Below are 11,265 nucleotides of genomic sequence, written 5' to 3' on the forward strand. Positions count from 1 at the left end.
CTTCTCGCGCTAGACCTTAAGTCTTTTCTTCAGTTTAGGTCAGCCTGTATGCTTTTGAAATATCATATCTTTTGTATGAGCACTGTAGGTCAGTTCCGACATCTGTCCGAAAAGCCACTTTCGGCGCAGCATGCGCACCAATCCTATTGGCTGACAGAAAAAGTGACTGACATAATCTTTTGAAATCTTCTTTTGCACGTCTTGAACAGTGCTTTATCTGACACCTCCCATACTTTGATCTGTAACCTGTCAGATTTTCCCCATTCCCTGCAGCTGCCGGCATATCTTTTGATATCTTTTGCTTTTGTTTTCTTGTGCTTTTTGATATCTTTTGCTTGATTTGATATGATCTTTTCCCCTTTTCAAGGGATTGTGTCCCCTTAGGTTTTTCTATAAATTAAGCTAATTTCTTACACTACACACACTACACTTAAACACTCCCCAAATCTCTCTCCCTTTGCTCTCTACCGTAGTTCCTCAGCAGCTCCAACCCCTCTCTTTGCCTCCGTCTTCTCTTCTGTTCTGCCCAGAATCTCGGTAAATATAAATATATATATTTTGTTTTAATTTGTTTAACTAACAAAAATCGATACTTACTGCATATATTCAAGACATAAAAACCAATCGATTAAACCAATAATCTCTTATTTATAGGTTAACTTGTGCTTGTTTAAAAGTTGGTTCTTGCATTATCTTTCATCGCACCGTTTACAAGTGAGTAATCTCGTACTTAATCCCCTTTTATTTTTAACGTTTTGGGATGTTCATGTGTTCGTACAACTTGAGTCTTAAACTTGTTTATGAAATTTATGTGCGCAAAACCCCATGTGTTATGGACGTTTACTTGGCTGTTTATTTGTATGTGTGAATCATTAACCGCTTTGTTCGGCCTATTCCGAAGTTTTCATGGATCCATTAGATGAACACGGGAGACCTATCGTTTACGGTTTTCTTGTTTTGTTTACACATGCACGTATGATTACTTGTTTTTGTGCTCGATTGGGAGCACGGATTGAACTATGAGCTATGATCTATTTAGGCTTGATCACAATCTGATTACACCCTATGTTAAACCCCAGTTAAGCACATGTTGCGCGCAGTGTTTGTTATTATCTATTTATATCTATTAAACTTGATTTCTCACCGACACGCAAGTGTTGACGTTTTATTTTAACACATGTTCAGGTTTGCTGTAGCTGCTTTTGGGAATCTCAAGGACATGTAGGATGTTTTCTTTTTCTTTGGACCTAGATTAAAATGTAACAAGACAAATTATGTTATTTGAATATTTTGAGTTATGATATGATTTATGTTACTTTACGATTTGTGTTCTGCGCGTGCGCAATGAAAATGTATTTATTAAATATTGACACCCAAATAGTGTCACGAGTAATGAAACAATACGTGGCGCCCCGATGTATAATCCGCCATTGGTCGGGGTGTTACAGATTGGTATCAGAGCTCCGTGACTTTAGGATAGGTGGTTAGACGTAACGACCTAGAATACCTAAGAGTCCCTTCTCGCGCATGAGAAATATCTCATGTTTGCGCGCTAATTGTTAATTACTCGATATTTATAAAATATGCTTGCGTATACGCAGCACATGATTTCGTGTTTTATTCGCGATCTTTCGATTTTTATTGTAAAATTTCAATTTATTTCTTTACTTACATATTCGTTTGTTGTTGGGATTTAGCATTGAAAATCCGAAAAGTCATGGTGATACATGAATAGTTGATTTTCAATCCCCATTAACTTTATATTTTAAATTGAAGATTTGAAAAGTCATGGTGATACATGAATTGTCAATCTCCAATATTCATTTACTCGATATTTTAAATTGAGAATTCGGAAAGTCATGGTGATGCATGAATTGTCGATTTTCAATTCGAATTCATTACCTGTATTAAGTTTGCATTTAAATTCATATTTTACTTCAAAATTTGATAGCATTTAACTCCGCGAAACAAGCTTTACGACGATATACTTTGCGCTAAAACGATTTCCCATACCAAGATATTAACAAAAACTAAAACTTTTATAGAATGCCTCCGCTATCAGCTCGTTATCAGAGGAGAGAGGCCGCGCGCAGACGTAGGCAGCAACGTTCCCAGGAAATGGCCGCCGCAATAGCCCAAGCCTTAAACCAAAATAATACCAACCCCTCTGGATACAATATTAAATCCTTTAATGCGGGTAACCCTCCGAAATTCACAGGACTTGAAGGAGCCACCGTAATGCTCCAATGGCTCGAGAAAATTGAGAACACCTTCCTCCATACCCAATGCCCTCCAGACCGACGAACTTTATACGCTTCAAGTGTCCTAGAATCAAGGGCGCTTACTTGGTGGAACGGAGTAGCTCACGCGCGTGGCGCAGAGGCTGCTTCTAGCATGCTCTGGGAGGAATTCAAGGAACTTTTGATTAGAGAATTCTGCCCTCCCAACGAAATAAAGCGCCTTGAGGAGGAATTTTGGAACTTGAAGCAGTACAGTGGCGAAGCGCGCGAGTACGCTACGCGCTTCCACGAACTAAGTTTGCTTGTCTCACACCTAGTTACCCCTTCCCGCCGAGCCATCGAGAAGTTTCTTGGGGGTCTCCCCATGGAAATTCAAGATTCTGTATGGGCCAGGAACCCAGTAACCCTCTCTGACGCCATCGAGTTGTTCGCTGTGCTCAGCGACAACCATGTCAGGGCAGGAACCCTGTTCCTGCGAGGAGCCGAGAAGACCAAACTCACCAAGACTGTCCCAGAACCAACAGAAACCAAGCCAGAACCCTCAAACCGTAACAACCTCAAGCGTAAGCGCAAACCCAATCATCAAGCCTATGCGCTTACCAACCCACTCGTTGTCCAGCAACCCGCCTACCAACCTCCAGTATACGCTCCTAACCCACTGTCAACCTACCCAACACCCCCTGTAGTCCATAACTATGCCATAACCAATCCCGCACTCCCTGCCCTGTCAACTAAGAAACCTTACACAGGAAACCAACCCTTTTGCCCAACCTGTAGACTTCACCATCCAACTCAAGTCCCGTGTCGACAATGTAACCGATGTGGCCGTACTGGTCACACTGCTGAGAACTGTAGAGTCCTTCCCGCCAACCCAATCGCGCAAACACCACCAACTTACCCGCTAAACCCACAACCAACATACCCTAATCCACGACCCAGGTCGTGCTATAACTGCGGTGACCCCAGTCATTTCCGGAACGCGTGCCCGAGACTGCAAGTACAAATTACGCAAGCTAATCCGGTTAACCAAATTTCAAACCAAGTGACGCGCGGACGAGCTTTTAATATAACCGCGCACCAAGCGCAAGCGAATAATGACGTGGTTAATGGTACATTTTTACTTAACGGACAATATGCATCTATACTTTTTGATACTGGCGCCGATAGAAGTTTTATTTCTCGCGCATTTGAACAAAAACTTGTGCGACCGCGAGTAGACTTAAACGAAAACTTTTCAGTTGAATTGGCTAATGGTGAAACTATTTTAATAAACTCCGTGATCAAAGATTGCACGCTTAACCTTAATGAACATAATTTTCTAATCGACCTCATTCCCATGGCTCTTGGAAGTTTTGATGTGATTATTGGAATGGACTGGCTCTCGCAAAATCGCGCCGAAGTAATCTGCGCCAAGAAGTTGATTCGCATTCCTCGGGAAAATGGTCAAGATCTTCATATCTACGGCGAGAAACCATCTAACGGTCTTAAACTTATGTCATGCACTGAAGCCCGAAGACTTTTGCGGAAGAAATGTGTCGCGTTCTTAGCTCATGTGGTCAAACCCGATGAAGGAAAGAAGAAACTTTCTGAAATTCCCATCGTGCGTGACTTTCCTGAAGTCTTCCCCGATGATCTTTCTGGTTTACCTCCCGCTCGGGAAGTCGAGTTTCGTGTTGATCTTGTCCCTGGTACATCCCCCATAGCCAAATCTCCTTATCGACTTGCACCCGCTGAAATGCAAGAATTAGCAAGTCAACTTCAAGAATTGATCGATAAAGGATTCATTCGCCCTAGCTCTTCGCCGTGGGGTGCTCCGGTGTTGTTCGTTAAAAATAAAGACGGTTCGTTTCGCATGTGTATCGATTACCGCGAGCTGAACAAGCTCACCATTAAGAACCGGTACCCCTTACCGCGTATTGACGACCTCTTTGACCAACTCCAAGGTGCCTCTTGTTTCTCCAAAATCGATCTCCGTTCTGGCTATCACCAGTTGCGTATCCGCGGAGAGGATATTCCCAAGACTGCTTTTCGAACCCGCTACGGTCATTTTGAATTCTTGGTCATGCCCTTCGGTTTAACCAACGCACCCGCTGTCTTCATGGATCTAATGAACCGGGTGTGTAGGCCTTTCTTGGACCAATTCATGATCGTGTTTATCGATGACGTTCTGGTATATTCCAAAACCAAGGCCGAGCATGAACAACATCTTCTGTTGGTGTTGCAAAAGCTTCGAACCGAACAACTCTATGCCAAACTCTCCAAGTGTGAGTTTTGGTCTGACGAAGTACAGTTTCTTGGTCATGTTGTAAACAAGATGGGTATTCATGTCGACCCATCCAAAATTGAAGCAATCAAGAACTGGATTTCACCAACCACTCCTACCGAAATCCGTTCCTTTTTGGGCTTAGCTGGTTACTACCGGCGATTCATTTCGAACTTCTCAAAATTCGCCTTGCCTTTAACAGCTTTAACGCACAAAGGTAAACCGTATATTTGGGGCTCGAAGCAAGAAGAAGCCTTTCAAACGCTCAAGCAATTGTTGTGCGAAGCTCCTGTTCTAGCGTTACCTGAGGGTACTGACGACTTTGTCGTTTATTGTGATGCCTCCAACCAAGGTCTCGGTTGTGTACTTATGCAACGAGGCAAGGTTATCGCTTACGCGTCTAGGCAACTCAAAATTCATGAAAAGAATTATACGACTCACGACCTCGAACTTGGTGCAGTTGTATTTGCCTTAAAAATCTGGAGACACTACCTCTATGGTACTAAGTGCATCATTTACACAGACCATAAAAGCCTTCAGCACATTTTTGATCAAAAGGAACTTAACATGAGACAACGCCGATGGAACGAACTCATCAGCGATTACGATTGTGAGATCCGATATCACCCTGGAAAGGCTAATGTGGTAGCCGATGCGCTCAGCCGCAAACCCAGTCAACTCAACTGTATCTTGCCGCGCACGCAGCTTCATTTCGCGCCGATCCAAAACGATCTTGAATCGCGCATTCGCGACGCGCAGCGCGCATCGATCAGCAAAGGCAACCTACGCGCCGAGTTAGCGTGTGGTGCAGAAGCGCATCTAGTCCCTAACCTGAATGGAATTCTCTGTTATCTCAATCGCATCTGGATCCCCAATGATGAGAATCTTCGCTCTGTCATACTGAGTGAAGTGCACAAAACTCGGTATTCCGTTCATCCTGGTGCTGACAAAATGTACAAAGATTTGCACCTTTCTTATTGGTGGCCTGGTATGAAAAAGGATATTGTTGTGTTCGTAGCTAAATGCCTAACTTGTTCTAAGGTAAAAGCTGAACATCAACGCCCATCTGGTTTGCTCGAACAACCAGAAATTCCTACGTGGAAATGGGAAAGTATAGCAATGGACTTTATCACCAAGTTACCCTTGACCGCAAGCAAACATGATAGCATTTGGGTAATAGTGGATCGATTGACCAAGTCTGCCCACTTTCTGCCCATTCGTGAAACCTACCGTTTTGAACAACTTGCGCATCTGTATGTCAAAGAAATTGTCTGCCGTCATGGTACTCCCTTGAGCATTATATCCGATCGCGATGGCCGTTTTATATCTCGCTTTTGGAAATCTCTCCAATCTGCGTTAGGAACTCGTTTGGACATGAGTACTGCATATCATCCTCAGACTGACGGACAGTCTGAGCGAACCATCCAAACCCTTGAGGATATGCTTCGATCTTGTGTTCTTGATTTTGGAGGTAATTGGGATTCACACCTACCTCTGATCGAGTTCTCTTATAATAACAGCTATCATTCCAGCATCGGTATGGCCCCATTTGAAGCACTTTAAGGTCGAAAGTGCCGCTCGCCGATTTGTTGGAACGAAGTAGGTGAAGTTCAAATCACAGGACCCGAACTAGTTCAAGAGACAACCGATAAAATCGCCAAGATCCGTGATCATCTGCTGACCGCCAGAAGCCGACAGAAGAGTTACGCAGATCGCAGGCGGAAGCCTCTCGAATTTCTAGTTGGTGATTTTGTTCTCCTCAAAGTGTCGCCCTGGAAGGGTGTTGTCCGCTTTGGGAAGAAAGGTAAGCTTGCACCTCGTTATGTTGGTCCATTCAAGATTCTTGCGAGGGTGGGAAAAGTTGCCTACAAACTGGACCTGCCGCCCGCGCTCAGCAATGTGCATCCAACTTTCCATGTATCCAATCTCAAGAAATGTTTAGCTGACGAGAACCTCCACATACCACTTGATGAAGTTCAAGTTGATGAGTCTATGCATTTCGTTGAGAAGCCTGTTGAGATTATGGATCGCGAGGTAAAGCAAACCAAGCGCAGTCGCATCCCTATTGTCAAAGTTCGTTGGCAGTCCAAGCGCGGAGCCGAGTTCACTTGGGAAAGGGAAGATCAGATGAAGATCAAGTACCCGCACCTTTTCTCTGCGCATCCTACTTCGAGATAAATTTCGGGACGAAATTTCTTAAAGTAGGGGAGACTGTGACAACTGCCCAAATCCAACCCGACCCAGGTACCCGTTTTCGAATCCGATTCTTTTTTTGATTTAAAATTTGATTATTAATCTTTGTAATTTCAACATTAAATAAATCATATATATATATATATATATATACTAATAATAATAATTCCTTCCCGCCCCTTTTCCCCTCTTGTCGCCGTCCCGCCCCTTTTCCTCTCTTGTCGCCGTCCCGCCTCCCTTTTTCTCTCTTGTCGCCGTCCCGCCCCTTTGCTTAACCCTTAAGCCTTGAAACCCCTTTTTCACGTAACTCTTTGTTTGTCCTTTGGTTCTTCCCGCCTAAGGATGTCTGCGCAGCTCCACGCGCCAGACTCCTTACAAGGAAGCCTGCGCGAAGACCAACTGTTCCTGCGATACGCGAGGCGAACTGTTCCCGCAGCGCGCTAAGAATTGTAGTTCTTCCCGCGACGCGCTAAGAATTGTAGTTCTTCCCGCGACGCGCTAAGGATTGTAGTTCTTCCCGCGATGCGCTAAGGATTTTAGTTCTTCCCGTGGCGCGCTAAGGATTGTTCTCTGTCTGCCTTCGCCCTCGCGCGCGCTCGAGTCTTCTCGCGCTAGACCTTAAGTCTTTTCTTCAGTTTAGGTCAGCCTGTATGCTTTTGAAATATCTTATCTTTTGTATGAGCACTGTAGGTCAGTTCCGACATCTGTCCGAAAAGCCACTTTCGGCGCAGCATGCGCACCAATCCTATTGGGTGACAGAAAAAGTGACTGACATAATCTTTTGAAATCTTCTTTTGCACGTCTTGAACAGTGCTTTATCTGACAACTCCCATGCTTTGATCTGTAACCTGTCAGATTTTCCCCATTCCCTGCAGCTGCCGGCATATCTTTTGATATCTTTTGCTTTTGTTTTCTTGTGCTTTTTGATATCTTTTGCTTGATTTGATAGGATCTTTTCCCCTTTTCAAGGGATTGTGTCCCCTTAGGTTTTTCTATAAATTAAGCTAATTTCTTACACTACACACACTACACTTAAACACTCCCCAAATCTCTCTCCCTTTGCTCTCTGCCGTAGTTCCTCAGCAGCTCCAACCCCTCTCTTTGCCTCCGTCTTCTCTTCTGTTCTGCCCAGAATCTCGGTAAATATAAATATATATATTTTGTTTTAATTTGTTTAACTAACAAAAATCGATACTTACTGCATATATTCAAGACATAAAAACCAATCGATTAAACCAATAATCTCTTATTTATAGGTTAACTTGTGCTTGTTTAAAAGTTGGTTCTTGCATTATCTTTCATCGCACCGTTTACAAGTGAGTAATCTCGTACTTAATCCCCTTTTATTTTTAACGTTTTGGGATGTTCATGTGTTCGTACAACTTGAGTCTTAAACTTGTTTATGAAATTTATGTGCGCAAAACCCCATGTGTTATGGACGTTTACTTGGCTGTTTATTTGTATGTGTGAATCATTAACCGCTTTGTTCGGCCTATTCCGAAGTTTTCATGGATCCATTAGATGAACACGGGAGACCTATCGTTTACGGTTTTCTTGTTTTGTTTACACATGCACGTATGATTACTTGTTTTTGTGCTCGATTGGGAGCACGGATTGAACTATGAGCTATGATCTATTTAGGCTTGATCACAATCTGATTACACCCTATGTTAAACCCCAGTTAAGCACATGTTGCGCGCAGTGTTTGTTATTATCTATTTATATCTATTAAACTTGATTTCTCACCGACACGCAAGTGTTGACGTTTTATTTTAACACATGTTCAGGTTTGCTGTAGCTGCTTTTGGGAATCTCAAGGACATGTAGGATGTTTTCTTTTTCTTTGGACCTAGATTAAAATGTAACAAGACAAATTATGTTATTTGAATATTTTGAGTTATGATATGATTTATGTTACTTTACGATTTGTGTTCTGCGCTGTGCGCAATGAAAATGTATTTATTAAATATTGACACCCAAATAGTGTCACGAGTAATGAAACAATACGTGGCGCCCCGATGTATAATCCGCCATTGGTCGGGGTGTTACACCTCGAGTATTATTAGGGCTCGGTACCCTTTTCGTGACCATACAACCATCATTTCCTTCTTTTATTAACTTATTCACATTCATTCACATAAGCATACATATCATACTTACCTTAACTTAGCCTTACAACCTGACAGTACGTGCAATATCCGAAGATCGTTCACGTACCGTCAAGCCATCATTCATACATTTCACATTATTCACATAAGGCATACACTTATCTCTTAGGATAAGCGTATTAACAAACATATTGAGTATGCACACAGCCCCGAAAACATAACACATAAATGGGGCTAGAAACTCACCTGAACACGGTTACGTTCACCGTTAATCGTAATCCCTTTCTTCAGTTGTGCACGGCTGACTGTATAACAAGTATACGTATCAATTAACTATCACTTCTCATAATGTATTTCTATCTTTATATGACTCACAACGAACGGGGGTCCGGGGGCAGCGCCCCTGGCAGCGGGGTCTAGGGGCGGCAGCCCCTAGCAGGGTCCAAGGGGCAGAACCCCTGGCTGGGTCGAGCTGCCAGGTCAGCTTGGAAAAATTTTATTTCCATTAACTGTCTTAACACATTTTTCTTTAGGTTTTTAATTTATTTTCTAATCGAACTTGGCTTTAGGCGAAGTTAAACCTTAGGCGAACTTAGCTTTAGGCGAAGTTAAACCTCAGGCGAACTTGGCTTTAGGCGAAGTTAAACCTCAGGCGAACTTGGCTTTAGGCGAAGTTAAACCTCAGGCGAACTTGGCTTTAGGCGAAGTTAAACCTCAGGCGAACTTGGCTTTAGGCGAAGTTAAACCTCAGGCGAACTTATCATCAGGCGAACTTAGCTTGCAGGCGAAGTTCATCGCTTGAAGGCGAAGTTGCCCAGATGAAGGCGAAGTTGCCCAGATGAAGGCGAAGTTGCCCAGATGTCCGCTGCTTCGGTTTATGATCAACATTTCGGGCGATTTTAACACCCTTGTTAAGGTTCAATACCACCCACTACACTTCCCGACCATTTTCGGTCGTTTATACACTAAAAGCTCGGATCTTTAAACTTCCAAGATCAAGAATCATACCTTTTGAGCTTGTTTGGATCTCGTTTATCTTGGTATCACCACTAATCTTTCTCTCTTACCCGGACCTCGCTCGATCCTTCCTTTTTTCTCGGCCCGGCCGGCGGCGGTTTTGGGTGTGCTTGGTGTGTGTGTATGTGTGTGTTTAGGAGAGTGGGGGAAAATGAAGATATTTTGGGATTTTGGGGGTATTTATATCCCTGAAATCTCATTCTCATTTAACCCATCTCAATTAATCCAAGTTCAAGACCCGCTCCTTCCCCGACATTAATCAATCACGCGAAATCACTAAACATAACTTCCTTTATTCATCATTAAAATTTTAGGATGTTACATGTGATCTCTTGCCACGCCAGATGCTGACGTAGTATAAAGTACTGTAAATAGGTGTTGTCATTCTCATCCCGTTCCCTCTCTCTATATCTATATATATCATATAATTACACTAAAAAACATTCTCCTGTTCAATTAAATAATATTTTTTATACTTTTTTCATTACAGTTTTCTCTCTTCACCCTATAATTTACAAAAAAATCACTACCTTTTTCCCAAATTTACAAAAAATCATACATTTTCTCTCTCCACCTCATAATTTACACTCACAACCACTCATAACCTCATCTTATATGTTACAAACCCTCCTCACATAATTTTAGGGAATGGGTTGGGAATGCTCTCATTGTGTTTTATGTGCTGTAAAATGTGGTTTAAAGTGCTGTAAATATGTTTTTATATTGTGGAAAATGGTGTTGTAATAGTGCTTTATATGCTGTAAAATATGGCTTAAAGTTCTGCAAATGATTTGAAATTTTAGTTAAAATTCAAACAAGACTTGAAAAACATCATTTGAATGAATTTGAACCAAATTATAAAAACAATGGTTAAAAAGGTAAGCAGAGGTAAAAAAGATGAATCTGACATTTTTGTGTCATCCATCAGAAATTTCATCTTCCTAACGTTGTATTTACTGTGTAAAATATGAAAGCACCATTTTAAAACTTTAAAAAATCTTCTCATTTTGTAATTTAAGTTGAATAATGTAATATCTAATTTCTTTCTTCTCATAACATTAACTATACTACAATTTAAAAACTGATGTATTAACATTTATTTTATCCGGCCCATGTATTACACGGGCACATAACCTAGTAATTAAATAAGATAAAATACAATAATTAACCTACTTTAACCTGCAAACAATTAAATAGCACATAAGGTAGTTTATATAATCACATATAGGGTCCTAAGCATATGACTAAGACAATTTCTAACGACATATCTTATAACTTTCGGCTCTGATACTAATTTGTCACACCCCAACCTAAGACGGAAATGCCAGGACGTGAGTATGATTGTTCACAGCTCGAAGATACTATCATAAATAAAATGTGACAATATCCATTTAATTACGTTCGTATTTACTTATTGAATTGTTTTGTCATATTTGTAAAACTA

This window comes from Bidens hawaiensis, unplaced genomic scaffold, assembly GCF_021521415.1.
Source record: "Bidens hawaiensis isolate Kalapana, Puna unplaced genomic scaffold, B.hawaiensis_p1.1 tig00012550_1, whole genome shotgun sequence".
NCBI lineage: Eukaryota > Viridiplantae > Streptophyta > Magnoliopsida > Asterales > Asteraceae > Bidens > Bidens hawaiensis.